Raw genomic sequence first — 13,166 nt, 5'->3', positions numbered from 1 at the left:
GGCCTCCCTGGGGAGCCTCTACCCGACCTATGAGGGGTCGGAGCTCCAAAAGGGCAGGAATTCAGAGGTCCAGTCAGGAGACAGTGCCAGATGGGGGCCGGAGGCCGGGAGTGCCCAGTTCTAGCCTACCCGCCCACCCCCTTGCCGCGCAGTGGTCTCTATTAGCCTCACCACCCTGGGGAAGACAATGTCACCCTGGAGCTGGATTTCCAGAGGGGCAAGAGAATATAGGCTTTGTCTGTAGTCAGAGGATTAGAGAGCAGATATCAGGAAGAACAACACGTCCAAATAGAACTCATTTCTCTTAAAAACTGGTGCCTCAGATATGACTTATCCAGCTTGAAGTCACCATCACCTCCAAGACAGTATGATTAGAACTTGGAAGTCATCCTTAATGTCCACTCCCTTCACCATCCAACTCATCCCCAAGCCCCATTTCTGCATCATTCGTGGTTTGAAGATGCCCACTTTCTTTGCACTTCGATTGTTCCAGACTCAACTGAGGCCTTTTTTTTAACCAGTTCTTGAGACTACTGCAACAATGGCTGGTTCCCAGGCTCCAGGTGAGCACACCCCACCCCCTACTGCCATCCCTCCCTCTTCTGTACTAAGAGGGATCTCAGAACACAGGTTGGAACATGCCATGCTCATGCTCAAAAACCTTTGATGGCTCCCCATTGCCAGCAGGATAAAGTCCCAACATTGCCTGGCATTTACAGGCTGCCCTGATCTGGTGCCAACTTGCCTTGCCAGCCTGGCACCCCCTTCAACTGCAGCCCATCCAGTGGTTTGTTTTACTCTGGTCCTGCCATGTGCTTTCATGGCCAACAGCCTTGGCTCACAGACACAGCTTATTCCTGGCACTTATGGTGCTGTGGGAGAATTGATCACATAATCCCATAAATGAATATATCCTTATAAACTGATAAGTTCAGGGTGTCTCTAGGAACTCAAGGAAAAGTTGTAATGAGAGTGGCACAAGTTTACACTGGGGACTCAGAGAGCTTCCAGGCAGAAGGGTACTTCAGGTATTGAATTCAAGTCCCCTTTTGTGCTGCCCATTTGATGCCTGGGAAGATGACCTTTGATCTTTTGTCAGGATGAATTTCTCTGTCTGCACACCTGGATTTCTTGGCTTCTGTGGTTAGCTTGCATTTCATTCTGTCCTGAACTGTAGCCCCTAGACTGTGAGCTACTGAGGGAAGGGAGCATAGTTCATTCAGCTTAGAACACATCATTCAGCACACAGTAGGTCTAGAACACAGTAGGCCTTTAATAAAAATGTTTTTATTTGAGGTAAGGATGTGGAGATAGCTGCATTAAAGCAAAAGGCATTCTCCAAGAGGAATTCAGTGAGGTCTGGCAAGGAGTGAGGGGTGTTGCAGTGGTCTTCCAGTTGTCCCCTCTCCAAAGCTCTGTCCTCTCTCTGTCTAAACGACTCCCAGCCACTACTTTCCCACATGCCTCAGAATCCTCCAATCCTGGCCTAGGAAACAACATTCCATCTGGCCCAGTTCCCCTACCCCCGAGCCCCAACCCCAGATGATCTATATCTGGGTAGAGTGTGGAATGTGGGGAGGGGGTTCTCTTTTTTGCTGAGAGACTGGATGCTGGCGTCAGATGCAGTGGAGGTCATCTGCTCCAAATCTGGGCTTCCTTTTCCAGCCTCTGATCAGCCCAACTTCCGGGAGCGCCCCCTGCAGGCTGCTCATTGGCCTGACCATAGGCCTCAGGGAGTAAGATGCCCTTTGTTTCAGGGTCACAAGCCTGTCACTAAAGCCATTTACTCCCTTCCCCCTCTGGCTCCTCAGGGACCAAGCATGGAGGGAGAAAGGAGTCAGCCCACCTGGTTTTAAGGAGGGGAGAGAGGAGGGAGACTGACTTGGGAGTGACCCTAACCTAGAGGCTGCCTCTCCACACACACTGCCCCTCCCCCTTACCTCAGCTGTTTGCAGATCGCAGGGCTCCTGGCAATTTCCCAGGCTTTCCAATTCTTCAGCTTCCCCTGGGGACTTTCCCATCAGTGGAGAATTTGGGATCTGAGCAAAGAATGGGGTGAGGCACCATGAAGGTGCCAGGCTGACCCATCAAATCCCAGCCCAGTCCCCTGACCCAAGCTCCCCTTCACGAAATCTCCTGGCTGATGGCGAGGGCCCAATACCCTGCCTCTGGGAACCCCCCAGTCTGAGGGTGGAGATCCTGTCCCTGTTATGAGGATTCTTCCAGGGTGCTGAGGGTCATAGGATGAAATGAGGACATACACGCTTAGCCCTTCCATGTGTGTGGGCAGCTCAGGTGCCCAGCAGGCTGCCCAGAGGCCTGCTCCCTCAGCCCCTTCCTTTCCTAGCAGGAGCTGTGTCTGGCAGTCCCACTGCACTCTCTCTTGCCACAGAGGCCAGGTGAGTGGTGGTGCCGGCAGTACAGGTGGCAGCCATCAGGCAGGTGGGGAGAGGGAGGAGGAGGAATGTGCCCCAGGCCGGGCAGGATGCCACTGGACAGGATGCCCAGCAGCCCCACCCCCTCCCTGTGAGTGCTCACCCCACTGCCTGCCTGCCACAGTCCTGGTCCCGATGCCAGGGGTCACAGCTGGGTTCCAAGGAGCCATTCCTGGGAGGAGGCCTGGCCTCCAGACACCAGGAGCATCTTGTGGGGCATTAGTCATTGTTGCAACTGCCACTTTAGGAACTGACATTGGGCTGGTTTATTTAATCCTCACAGTTAAATGTTGTATTACTCCCATTTTACAGGTAAGGAAACCAAGGCTCAGGGGGATGAATTCCCTGATACAGTGTACCTTGTATGGCCTGATGTGGAGAAGCATGGATGGGGGATCCTGAGGGTCAGAGGAAGAAGTCTCTTGTGGATCTGCAGCTCCCAAGAGGTTGAGGTTGAGGCAGAGATTCAAAGGGTCCTGCTCAGCCCAAGGAGTTTTTCCTATAGTAAGGGGTAGTAGGCATGGGCTGGGAGTGGGGACAGAGGGACAGCAGGCCAGCATCCCACAGCAGGCCAGGGACCCAAAACTACCTGCCTCCTCCCCTCCACCCTCCTGAAGCTGAGAGGGCAGGTGGGGAGATGGTGGCTCTGCAGAACCCCTGACTCAGCAGAGAGATGGCGCCTGTGTGGTAGCCCAGGGGTTCCACCATTCTAGCCCCGGACAAGCATCCTTGAGACCCTCAGTGTGCCTCCTGGTCCTCTCTTTGGCAATGTCTCAGAACATGGGCAGAGGCCTGCTTAGACCAGTGCTTCCAGGGAAAGACTGTTGGCTTTGCCCTCCCCTCTGTCTGCTCCTGCCGCCCTCCTCTCCTCTCCTTCACCACCAGCTTCCCTCCCAAACACTCAGTCATTCATTCCCCAGACCACCTACAAACCACCCATTTTCCCAGACCACACAGCTCCTCTGCCCCACTCAGCTCCTGGGGATAATGGCCACCCCACCCCCATCCTCCCAGCACCCACCTCCACACCTAATTACCACCTTGGCACCTCCGGGGCCAGGGAATGGGGCACTGACCTCCATTTCTGCTTGGAAATCTCTTGGGCACAGGAGGCCTGTTTTCCTCTGGGAAACATCAAGGGGTAGGAGCAAATTAAAGACCCTCAGCTGAGCCCTGCTCCAGTCCCTCCCACCCCACCCCCCAGTCCCTGGGCCCAGGCTACTGAGGCAGGGCAGGAAGGCAAGATGGTGGGGACCCCTGTTTGCTTCTCTGTCCTCCTGGGCACAGTGAGGGGATCAAGGAAGGAGCAGGCCCGGAGTGCCCTCAGGTGCAGGGTCAGGGAGGACTCCCTAGAAAGAGCACTGGATGGGGAGTCAGAAGACCAGGGCTTAGCTCTGTTGCCCCACTGCTCCCACTCTCCTCACCTGTTTGAGCCTGTTTCCTGGTGCATGAAAGAGAGGAGAGAGATGATCTCCACCGTCTCTAAGAGCTCTCCTGACTTGGGGCCTTGAACCTCAGGGAGGTGACTGAGAGGTGCCAAGGGTCTCTGTACTACTGAGAGACCCCCGAGCAAAGAAACAGAGAGAACTGTAGTGGGTGGAGTCGCTGCCAGAGCACAGTGGGCAGGCAGGACAGGGAGACAGACCAGGGACAGCTTGACATCTGTCAATCCCGGGTGGGAGGCAGGATTGGGCAACATGCCCGGTAAGGAGTGCAGAAGCCCAGAAGTCCCTTCCTGGCTTCTGGATGGAGCTGGTGTGCTCTGCCCACCCTCCCTACCCCCCTCCCCCACCCCCCAACTATGTCTGCAAGGTGATGGCGAGGGAGGACTTCCCTGCAGTGGCTTGTGATCCTGCAGGGGGTCCTCTGCCTTCCCCTCTGCAATGTCTACGCTGACCTAGGAGTTGCTCCCTGAGGGCAGGGACTAGCCTACTTGCAGTGCCCAGAATGGGCCCTGGCTCCCAGGAGGTGCCCAATACATGTGAGATGAAGGAATGAGAATGCAACAGCTGGGGGGAGACTGAGGCAGACCCAGGTGTGTTAGCTTATGTGTGGCTCCAGAGGTTGGGGTGGGCAGGGAGAGGAGAGCAATGGGGACAGAGGGAGTGGTGGTGGTGGTACTGTAGGTGGATTCACCCTCACCAGGCAGAGCTGAGCAAGGACTAGTCCCCCAGGGCCAGGGCCACCAGTGCTGGGCCAGGGTGGGTGAGGTGGTCTCTGTGGGGTCCCTCTAGGATCCCTCCTTCCCCCATAATTACTTCTGATTAGCTTTACCATTCCAGCCAGGCTGGAAAAAGAGGGGTGTTTGGGACATAGGGGGAAGGGACAAGGTGTAATAGAGCACCCCAGATAAGCCAGGCTCTGTGAGCTGAGCTCCCCACTCCCACTGCAGCTCAAACACACACACACCCTGATCTGGAAAATTCCAGTGGCACCCCATTTGCACAGGCCCAAGAGCAGCAGTGATCCAAGGAAATCAGGCCCTTTAGACAACTCACCCATTTGCATTAATTCAAAATGTTCCCCCCACACATACAAAGTCCTGGGAGGGACAATAGGTGGGCATAGCTTCTAGGCAGAGAGGAGCAGGGAACAGAAAGAGCACTTCAGGCCTGAAGGGAGCTTTGGCAGGCATGTCCACCCTCACAGCTCAGGGCCCGACCTGGAGAGCCTCACCACTACTCAGAAAATATCCCTAGTGTGCAGCGGCCTATTCTGCTGATCTATGCTAAGCTGAGGGACCTCCAACAGATTCATTGTGTCCACAGCCCTCACTCACCCACTCCTTTTGAGTCAGTCCATGCTAGGGCCTTCTCTGGAGGCCAAGAGGTTGAGGCCCCCTCTCTCTAACCTGGGGGTAGGACCCTTCATCCTATGTCCTCTGCAGACCAAGTAGGAGCTACAGATTAGGTTATGCATTCCCCAGACTCACTTCCCAAGACAGCCCTTGTTAGGGTGGACGGCCAAGGGAGGTCGTCCCCTCTTCTCTTGACTATTCTAGGGAGCTGGGGGAAAGGAAAGAAAGGTGGGACATGCCTGCTTCCCTGTCTTTTAGGTAGACCCCAAAGCCTGCCATCAGAGTTTTCCCCAGTCTGATGCGGGGAGCACTGCCCCAATACCTCCCCACAAAAACCCCTAGTCTGAAGAGAACCAGCCTCTGCCCTCGGGGAGTCTGTAGTCTGATGGGAGAGACACACTATACAAACTGAATGGACACTTCTGACCTGGTCTCCTCCGCGAGTTCCCCCTTCCCAAAAGGGAGGTGGACTTTTCGGGGTGCAAGGTACCCTGCATCCCAAGGCAGCAGGGGTTTGGGGAAGCCTTGCAGGCTTCCTGGAGGAGCGGCTCCCAGCTGGCTGTGGGCTGCCGGGAGGAGGCGGCGGGGCCGGGCTGGGCACGCGCAGGAGGCAACCCCAGCGGCGCTCCTACGACCGGGGCAAGGCCGTCTGGGCGCCGTCTCCGGTCTCGGTCTCGCGGCCTGCGGTTGGGGCACCGCGGGGCCATGTTTGAGCCGGTCAGCTCCCCGCGGAAATTACAGGGGCGCTCGGCACTGCGGTCGCGCCCCCCGCGGCAGCGCCCGTTGGTTGGAGGCGTTTAAATTGAAAGCAGCTTTGGGGAGAGGGGGCGGGCGCGGATCGACAAGCAAGGGGAGGGGGCGGCCGGGCACAGCGACACCATTGTCTGCGCCCGCTGAGGGGAGGAACTCTGTGGTGAGCGCGGCGCCCCCTCCCCGCGCTCGGGCCAAACGCCGCTCCCAGCTTGTTCCCACGCTGCCCAGCCGGGCCCGCACTCCTTCTCCTCCTGGTCTTCCCTGCCCCTGCTCTGGTAGCGCACGCTCCTCCAGGAGGCCCTCCCAGACTGACAAGCATTTATAGTCTGGGCGTCCCAGACTCATGGAAGGTGAGATCTGAGTTGCGTCCTCTAATAGGCTCGGTGACCTCTGGGCCCCAGTGTCCTCGGTAAAATGTACATACTTAACCCTCTCTGCCTGCTGCTCTTAGTTCTTGTAGAGTTGATTTTACTCCATCTATGGGAAAGTGTTATGAAAACTATAGTGCTGCAAACATCTGAGGAATAATAAATGCCAGAATAACTCCCCCACCTCCCTGCGCTTCACTGTGGGTTCATTGGTACACAGGTGTGTTTGTGCGGGAGGGAAATCTAGCATGCTGAGGATGGGTGGGGGGGACCTAAGCAGCCAACAGCATGCAGGCGTGGACTTCTTGGAGGAGGGAAACGTGGATCAGGGCTAGGAAAGAGTGAAGGGAGCAGCAATACTGGAAAAAGGAGAGAGGTGTTCCTGCCAACTGCGGGAAGGTCAGCAGAAGGACAGGCAGGAACCAAGAAGGAGGAGGCTCTCTGTGAGATGAACAGGCCCAGCCTGGGGGCTGCAGCCGGAGAAGAGAGAATGGCTTGGGGAGAATGGCCGTTTGCCCAGTTGGCGGATGGCATGTCTTCTGGGAAAGCAGATGGGTGGCAGAGCCTGGTGCAGCCCTGGATGGTGGGTGGGTGCCTGCTGCCCCTAGGGACTGTGGGGAGCTCCCCCTGGGCCCCTTCCCGGCTCTTCTCCCCAAGGGCTTTGGGTGCCCAGAGGCTGGTCCCTGGGCTCTGGACACCAGGTGCAGGGAACTCGGCATGTTGTTCCCTTTGCTTCCAGGAGCAGCAGCAGGCTGTTTGCAGGCTGGGTGCCCAGGGACGGGCTCCACACCTGGCAGAGTCACATGTTTCTGTTCCGCTGCCTAGAGGTCCCGAGTGGGCAGCCAGGTATGGGGGCAAAGCTTGTGGTTCCCGGTCCCTGCTCTGGGTACCTGGTGGGAAGACAACTGAGCCTGGCCAGAGGGAAGAAGAATCTGTAAGCATTCCCTGAAGACAAGATTGCGGAGCAGCCCTGGAAAGGAGGGAAAGGAGAGGGTGAGGCTGGGGGGAGAGAAGGGAGAGTGTCTGGGCCAGGTGTTTCCACCAGAGGAGTGGGGCTGTCAGATAGAGTTCCTTTCCCGTCCTCTCCCCATCTCTGACACTCCCTCTGGGCCCCAACCCCTCCTCTGGGGCCCAAAGCTCTCAAAGGCCTACAACAGAGAGGGCTTTGATCTGGCAAGTAGGATGAGATCTACAAGTGAGCTTTGGGGCAGACAGGGGCCCACAGGCTCTGCCTGTCTTCTCTTACCTCCTTCCCTGGCCTGAGCCCCTGCTGAACCCACCCACCCAGGCTAGTCCACCCCCTTGCCTTGCATGGCCTCTGCTCGTGCCAGCTGGACTCAGGGCAGGGATGCTGTGGGAAAAGAATGAGGTGGTAACTGTCCAGAGTGGCCTGAATGGTTAGGGCTGGGCCACCCCTGGCTCTGGCAAGCTGGTCAGCTTAAGGAACCTCCCTGACCCCCAGGCCTGGGACCCACTGGACACAGCCTCTTCCGAGGGTAGGATCCCAGAGGCTTCATGAACACCACACTTTGCATTGACAGCCAAAGACTAACAGGACTCCATTCCGCATCCAGGCCGAGGGCTTTACCAGAAGCCCTCTGAGGATGTCTTTCCTGTCCCTTTTCCTCCCAGCACTCAGCCCTCCTATCTCTGTGCCCCTACCTCCTCAGAGCCCAGAGTGGCTTCCCAGACAACATACCTCACAGAAGAACATGAATAAGCCTTTTCCCAAACCCACCTCTTGCAGGAAGGTCACCAGGTTGAGTCGGGGGTAGAGGGGTAGCAGACACCCACAGGTCTTGGCAGCCAGCCCTCACAGTGGGCCAGGCCTGAAAGAGGCAGTGTCGTGTTTTATCCTTACCCCCTGCTCAGCCCCAGGGTCCTAAAGGTAAAGGTTTTGAGCCTTGGGAGATGGTCCTGGGGTTGAGGCCTCTGCAGGCCTTGGTCCCAGCTGACAGGCTCTGCATGGGATCAAGAGGTGACTCTCTTGGTGCAAACACTTCCTTGGGGCCAGGGATGGAAATCTGGGGGAGGGAAAGGGGAAGGAAGAGGCTCATTCCCCCACCTAGGTCATCCCTGCCATTTAGAATGCCCATGGGTAGGTGCAATGCACAGCTACTATCCCAGAGGGGTCCTTGCTCTTGGGAGCTCAGGTCTGATGTTCCCAGAAAGGACAAGATGGAGGAGGGTACCCAGAAGGTGAGAAGGTGAGTTGCTGCAGATGACCTCCAAGTCTCATTCTGGAGCTGACTCTGGTCTTATGATCCCAAGAATCTAGGAACTTACAATGTTGTGTTCCTAAAATACTGAGAATGTAATAATAATTATCATTATAATAATAACACCAGGCCCGGTTACAGTTTAACATGCACAATCTCACTTACTGCTCCACAGTGAGGAAACTGAGGCACAGAGAGGGTAACTTAGCTTGTCCCTTGAGAATATAGGACAGGGAGCCTAACCCATCTCTGTGTGACTTGAGAGCCTGCTGGCTTAGCTGCTTCACTGCAGCTTGTGTGCCTGTAGACCTTGCTCTCTGCAGGATCCATGATTCAGTAAATCACCAAGACCTAACTCAGTGTCTTTGGTGGAAACAGAGCAGGTGGGAGGGGATAGATCCTTGTAGGGGAATGAGCTATGAAGACAGCAGTCATCTGTCTTTTTCTGGGTCCTGGAGAGCTTCCTGGAGGAGAAGGCAGAAGAGAGAGAAGAGGGGAAGAGCGTATTTCAAGATGCTTAGGAAGCATGGCTGTTCAGGACAGCAGGATGGGTACTTGGAGAAAAACGACCTTGTTTGAAAACAGAAGACTGAAGGGACCCAGAGACGCAGGACAGAGGCAAGGAGTCTGGTCTGGCTGCATTTCCCTTCCTCTACCAGCCCATGAACTCAGTGTCTGTGCACTCAGACCGCAAAAGGCAAAAGGGCTGTGCCCCATGGCCCGCTGAGAAAGCCTTCCGTTTCTCACCCCCTCTGCCAGCTGCTCAGCTCTCTGCTCCAGGCTGGAGGCCACTTTCAGCCACCTCAGGCTGAACCCCTAGGAGAAGGGCCCTACGGATCTCCCCCAGGGCTGATTAACAGCAAACAGCTGGGGCGAACATCTGCTCTTCTCCTAGGGGAGGCCTGTCTTTGTCCCCCAAAGGTATGGAGTCTGCAGACAACTTCCCTCCCAACTAAGGCATCACGGGGACCGGGTGCTTTTGCAGGCACCTGAGCAGACTGGACAGAGAAGTGAGAAAGTAAACATTTGAGGAGTGTTGGCCTTTGGGGAAGGAGGGGAGACTGACACAAGCAAATGCAGGCACTTGTCCGAATTCCCACAGAGGCAGAAGACTGAAGGCCCGTGGGTCTGGCCCCTAAATTGGTTCTTCTCTGGCTTCAAGTTGCTAGGAGTCTGTGTCCCTGCAACCCCCACCCCCCACCCCCCTCTTCCCCTGGCCCATGGGTTTGCCCACAGAGGAGTCCAACGCTCCAGGAAGGAGCTGTCAGGTTGACTGGGTCCCTCCTGGGAGGCAGGGCAGATAGCAAGTTTGCCAGGCACCCTCAGCACCCCCAGCGCAGGCTTCTGCCCTTTCTGGTTGATACTGCCGCTTTTCTGCTGGCTGCCTAGTCATTCTTGCTGACCTCTGTTGAGGACCTACTAGCTGTCAGACACTGGACTGAATATTTTAGCAGGTGACATGTTTCATCCTCTTAACAGCCCTATGAGACAGGTGTTTCTACTTTCTTCTTTTCACATATTAGGAAAGAGGCTCAGAAAGGTGAAGTAATGCTCAAGATTACACAGCTGTAAGAGTGGAGGCGAGGTTTATATCCAGAACCTTCTCTCATACGCTCTGTACCACTCCCTTTGGGAATACAATTGCTGGGAGTGTGACTCCCCATATCCTCTAGCTGGGGTCCAGCTGGATTGCAAGAGCAAACTATGACCTCCGCTCACCTCCCTGAGAGGAACTCACCTGGGGCTCAGCATTTTGAGAGATGTGATCCTGCAGGGGGTCCTCTGCCTTCCCCAGGGTGCTGGGGCTGCAGGAGGAAGTCAGACAAATTGTATATCCCGTTTTCCTTCTGCTCACTCCTGTCACAAAGTGAGGTTCAGATCCCTTTGGGATCAACAGGAAATGACTTGTGGGGTGCCTAGTGTTTGGAAAGAAGATAAAGGTGCAGGCTCAACTCTTGCTGCTTGCTTACTGTGGGACCTTGGGTGAACTACTTAACTTCTCTGTGCTTCAGTGTTGGCATCTATAAAATGAGGTGATAAAGTACCAGGCTCACAGGGATAATGAGAGGATTGAGTTGGAATGAGTCTGCAGAGTCTGGAATAGTGCCTGGTAAGCAGTAAACGCTACTACTATTATTATTAGCTGGAGAATCAACAGACAACTGTTTAAGACAAGAGGCCAGGAAATATGGGTAAGCCTATAAAAAGGACATGGTTAATTTTGGGGGGTCTAGGTTTCCTAATTTTTCAGGACTGAGGGATCCTGAGAGGGAAGGAAAGGGTGGATGGTTTCCAGGTGACATTCCTCCCTTCCCACCCCCATCCCCAGGAGGATAGAAATTCCTCACAGGTTTCTATGCTTTCATGTGGAGCCTGCCAAGCCCTGGCCAGCATTCCTCTGCCCCTCCTGTCAGTTAGGGGCAGGTGGAGGGGATCATTAGCCCCTTTTACAGCTGTGTAAAGTGTGAAGGTAGATGTCTGTACCTGAGGTCCCAGCTGGGACCTGCTTGAAGCAGGTGGCCTACTCCCCAGCAGAGGGCCTTTGAGGGTGAGGACAAGGGGAGGAAGCCACCTGGGAAGCTGTCCAGGGCTGCCTTACAACCCCGCACCAGTGTCTCAGTGCAGGGGACGGGTCCCCTGTGAAGGAGACGGGTCAGGCACCAGGGAAGACCAGGTCTGGTTGTTTCCCCTGCCACCATCCCTATCCTGAGGGTCCCTGGAGGGAGACAGGGTTCTGTGTGGACACCAGGGAATGTGCAGTATTGTCCCAGAGGAATGAACCTCAGCTCTGTACCTGCCCCTGAAGCTCTCAGGCAACTGGGTATGGGGTGGGCGGGACCTAGAGAGACATCCAACACACGTGAGCAGAGCTGGGAGCCAGAGGACATGGAGGAGAGAGCTGCATGGGTGGGAAGTAAGGGCAGGCTTCCTGGAGGAGAGGGCAGGAAACAGCAGGACCTGGACAGAGGATCACAAGGCTGCGTGGGGGTATATAGAGACCTGCTCTTTTTGTTGTTGTTTTTTATTAGGGTATCACTGATATACAATCTTATGAAGGTTTCACATGAGCAACACTGTGGTTACTACATCACCCATATTATCAAGTGCCCCCCACACTCTGTTGCAGTCACTGTCCATCAGCGTAGTAAGATGCACTACTTGTCTTAGTGCTACACTGCCTTCCCCATGACCCTTGTACATTATGTGTGCTAATCATAATGCACCTTAATCCCCTTCTCCCTCCCACCCACCCTCCCCAACACCTTCCCTTTTGTAACCACTAGTCTCTTGGAGTACAGACCTGTTCTTTTAACCCTCAACCTCAATGCATGGAGGTTCTGCACCCATCCATCCATCCGTTGACCTATTTTATATTTATATGTCTGAACAGGACATGAGGAAGCCCTTTCCCCATCAGCTGGAGCTGTCCCACGCAGGATGGACTAAATGACAGGTGGTGAGCTTTCCTTTGCTGAGTTTTGTAAGTGGCTAGTGCAGGAAGTGGGGGCTGGGACTCCCTAAGTATCCTGCACTTGTCCATGCTGCTCTGGAGCCCTGTGAGCTCCTCCAGTTCAGCCCTCAGAGCCTGGAGCTCCTACTTTCTCCCTCAAGCCAGCTGCTTCACCCCTTTTTCCCAGGTACTTCTCTGCCATTCCCAACTCACCCCACCTCCCTGCCTGGGCCTGGCCCTACCTCCACCCATGTGGACTTTCATATCCCTTCTCCCCAGCCTCCCTACCTCCAGTTTGGCCTATCTGCTGCCTCCAGAGCTCTCTCTGAAGACCTTGCTGTAAGTGTGGCCTTCCCTTGCTCCAAAGCCTTCCTTGGCTCCCATTTCCTGCAGAAAATAACCAGATTCCTTCATCTGCCTTTCAAAGTCCTCTTTGAGTGGGTCCCAGGCTCTCACTCACTTTTTACATATGATTTTGGCTCTACTTCCTCACCCCTTGCCAACCAACCTACTTGGAAGGCAACTACTACGTCCAGTCAAGGCTCAGACGCTGCCTCCTTGATGAAGCCTCGGACTGGTGCCCCTCTGAGGCAGAGACTGAGTTGTTGGGATGGTTTCCTTGAAGGTGAGGCCACATCTTTTCATGTTTGTATCCCAGCCCCTAGTAGGGGCTCAACAAATGTAACCAGTCATATGAGTCAGTGAGTGAATGAATCCCATCCTCCTCCCATCTTTCCATCACTGTTTGTTGGGACCTTTTCCATCCTTACTGCCTTCCCTAGGATCCCCGCCTGGGCTTCGCTGTTCCCTGAATGCCCAGGGCGGATTGACCTGGTCATCCTTGTGCTCCGTGACTCTCCTGTCACACTGCAGGCTTCTTGAGGGCAGGAACTGGGTGTCTCCTCACATCACTGGGTTGTTATTAATGCTTATTCAACCTCTAATGCTTTAAAAACTTTCCCCATGCTCTGTTCAAATGAAGTCAGCAGACGGTTACTGGGCTCCTAGGGCTTGCATGGGCCGGGCGGTGTTCCAGGACCAGGACTCACAGCCACAGAGCCTCAGAGTCCTGTGAGGGAGACGGACAAACATCCCCGCTGAGGTCAGCTCTGGCCTCTGTCCCCTCTTCAGAGCTGAGCTGCT

At 55.2% G+C, this 13,166-nt stretch overlaps 1 long non-coding RNA gene across 1 annotated transcript; it reads right to left on the bottom strand.

The window, feature by feature from the left end:
- Window positions 1–1,098: 1,098 nt before the first annotated feature.
- LOC140848765 (uncharacterized) lies at window positions 1,099–3,778 on the bottom strand. The gene is made up of 4 exons (XR_012129881.1): window positions 3,512–3,778; window positions 2,795–2,934; window positions 1,941–2,039; window positions 1,099–1,486 (listed from the first exon to the last, which is right to left on the bottom strand). It is a non-coding gene; the product is annotated as an uncharacterized lncRNA (long non-coding RNA).
- Window positions 3,779–13,166: the final 9,388 nt, after the last annotated feature.

The sequence above is a fragment of the Manis javanica genome, chromosome 4 (assembly GCF_040802235.1).
Source record: "Manis javanica isolate MJ-LG chromosome 4, MJ_LKY, whole genome shotgun sequence".
Classification (NCBI taxonomy): domain Eukaryota; kingdom Metazoa; phylum Chordata; class Mammalia; order Pholidota; family Manidae; genus Manis; species Manis javanica.
Note: the sequence above shows the minus strand (reverse complement) of the source record. Positions and strands in the feature narration are given on the sequence as shown.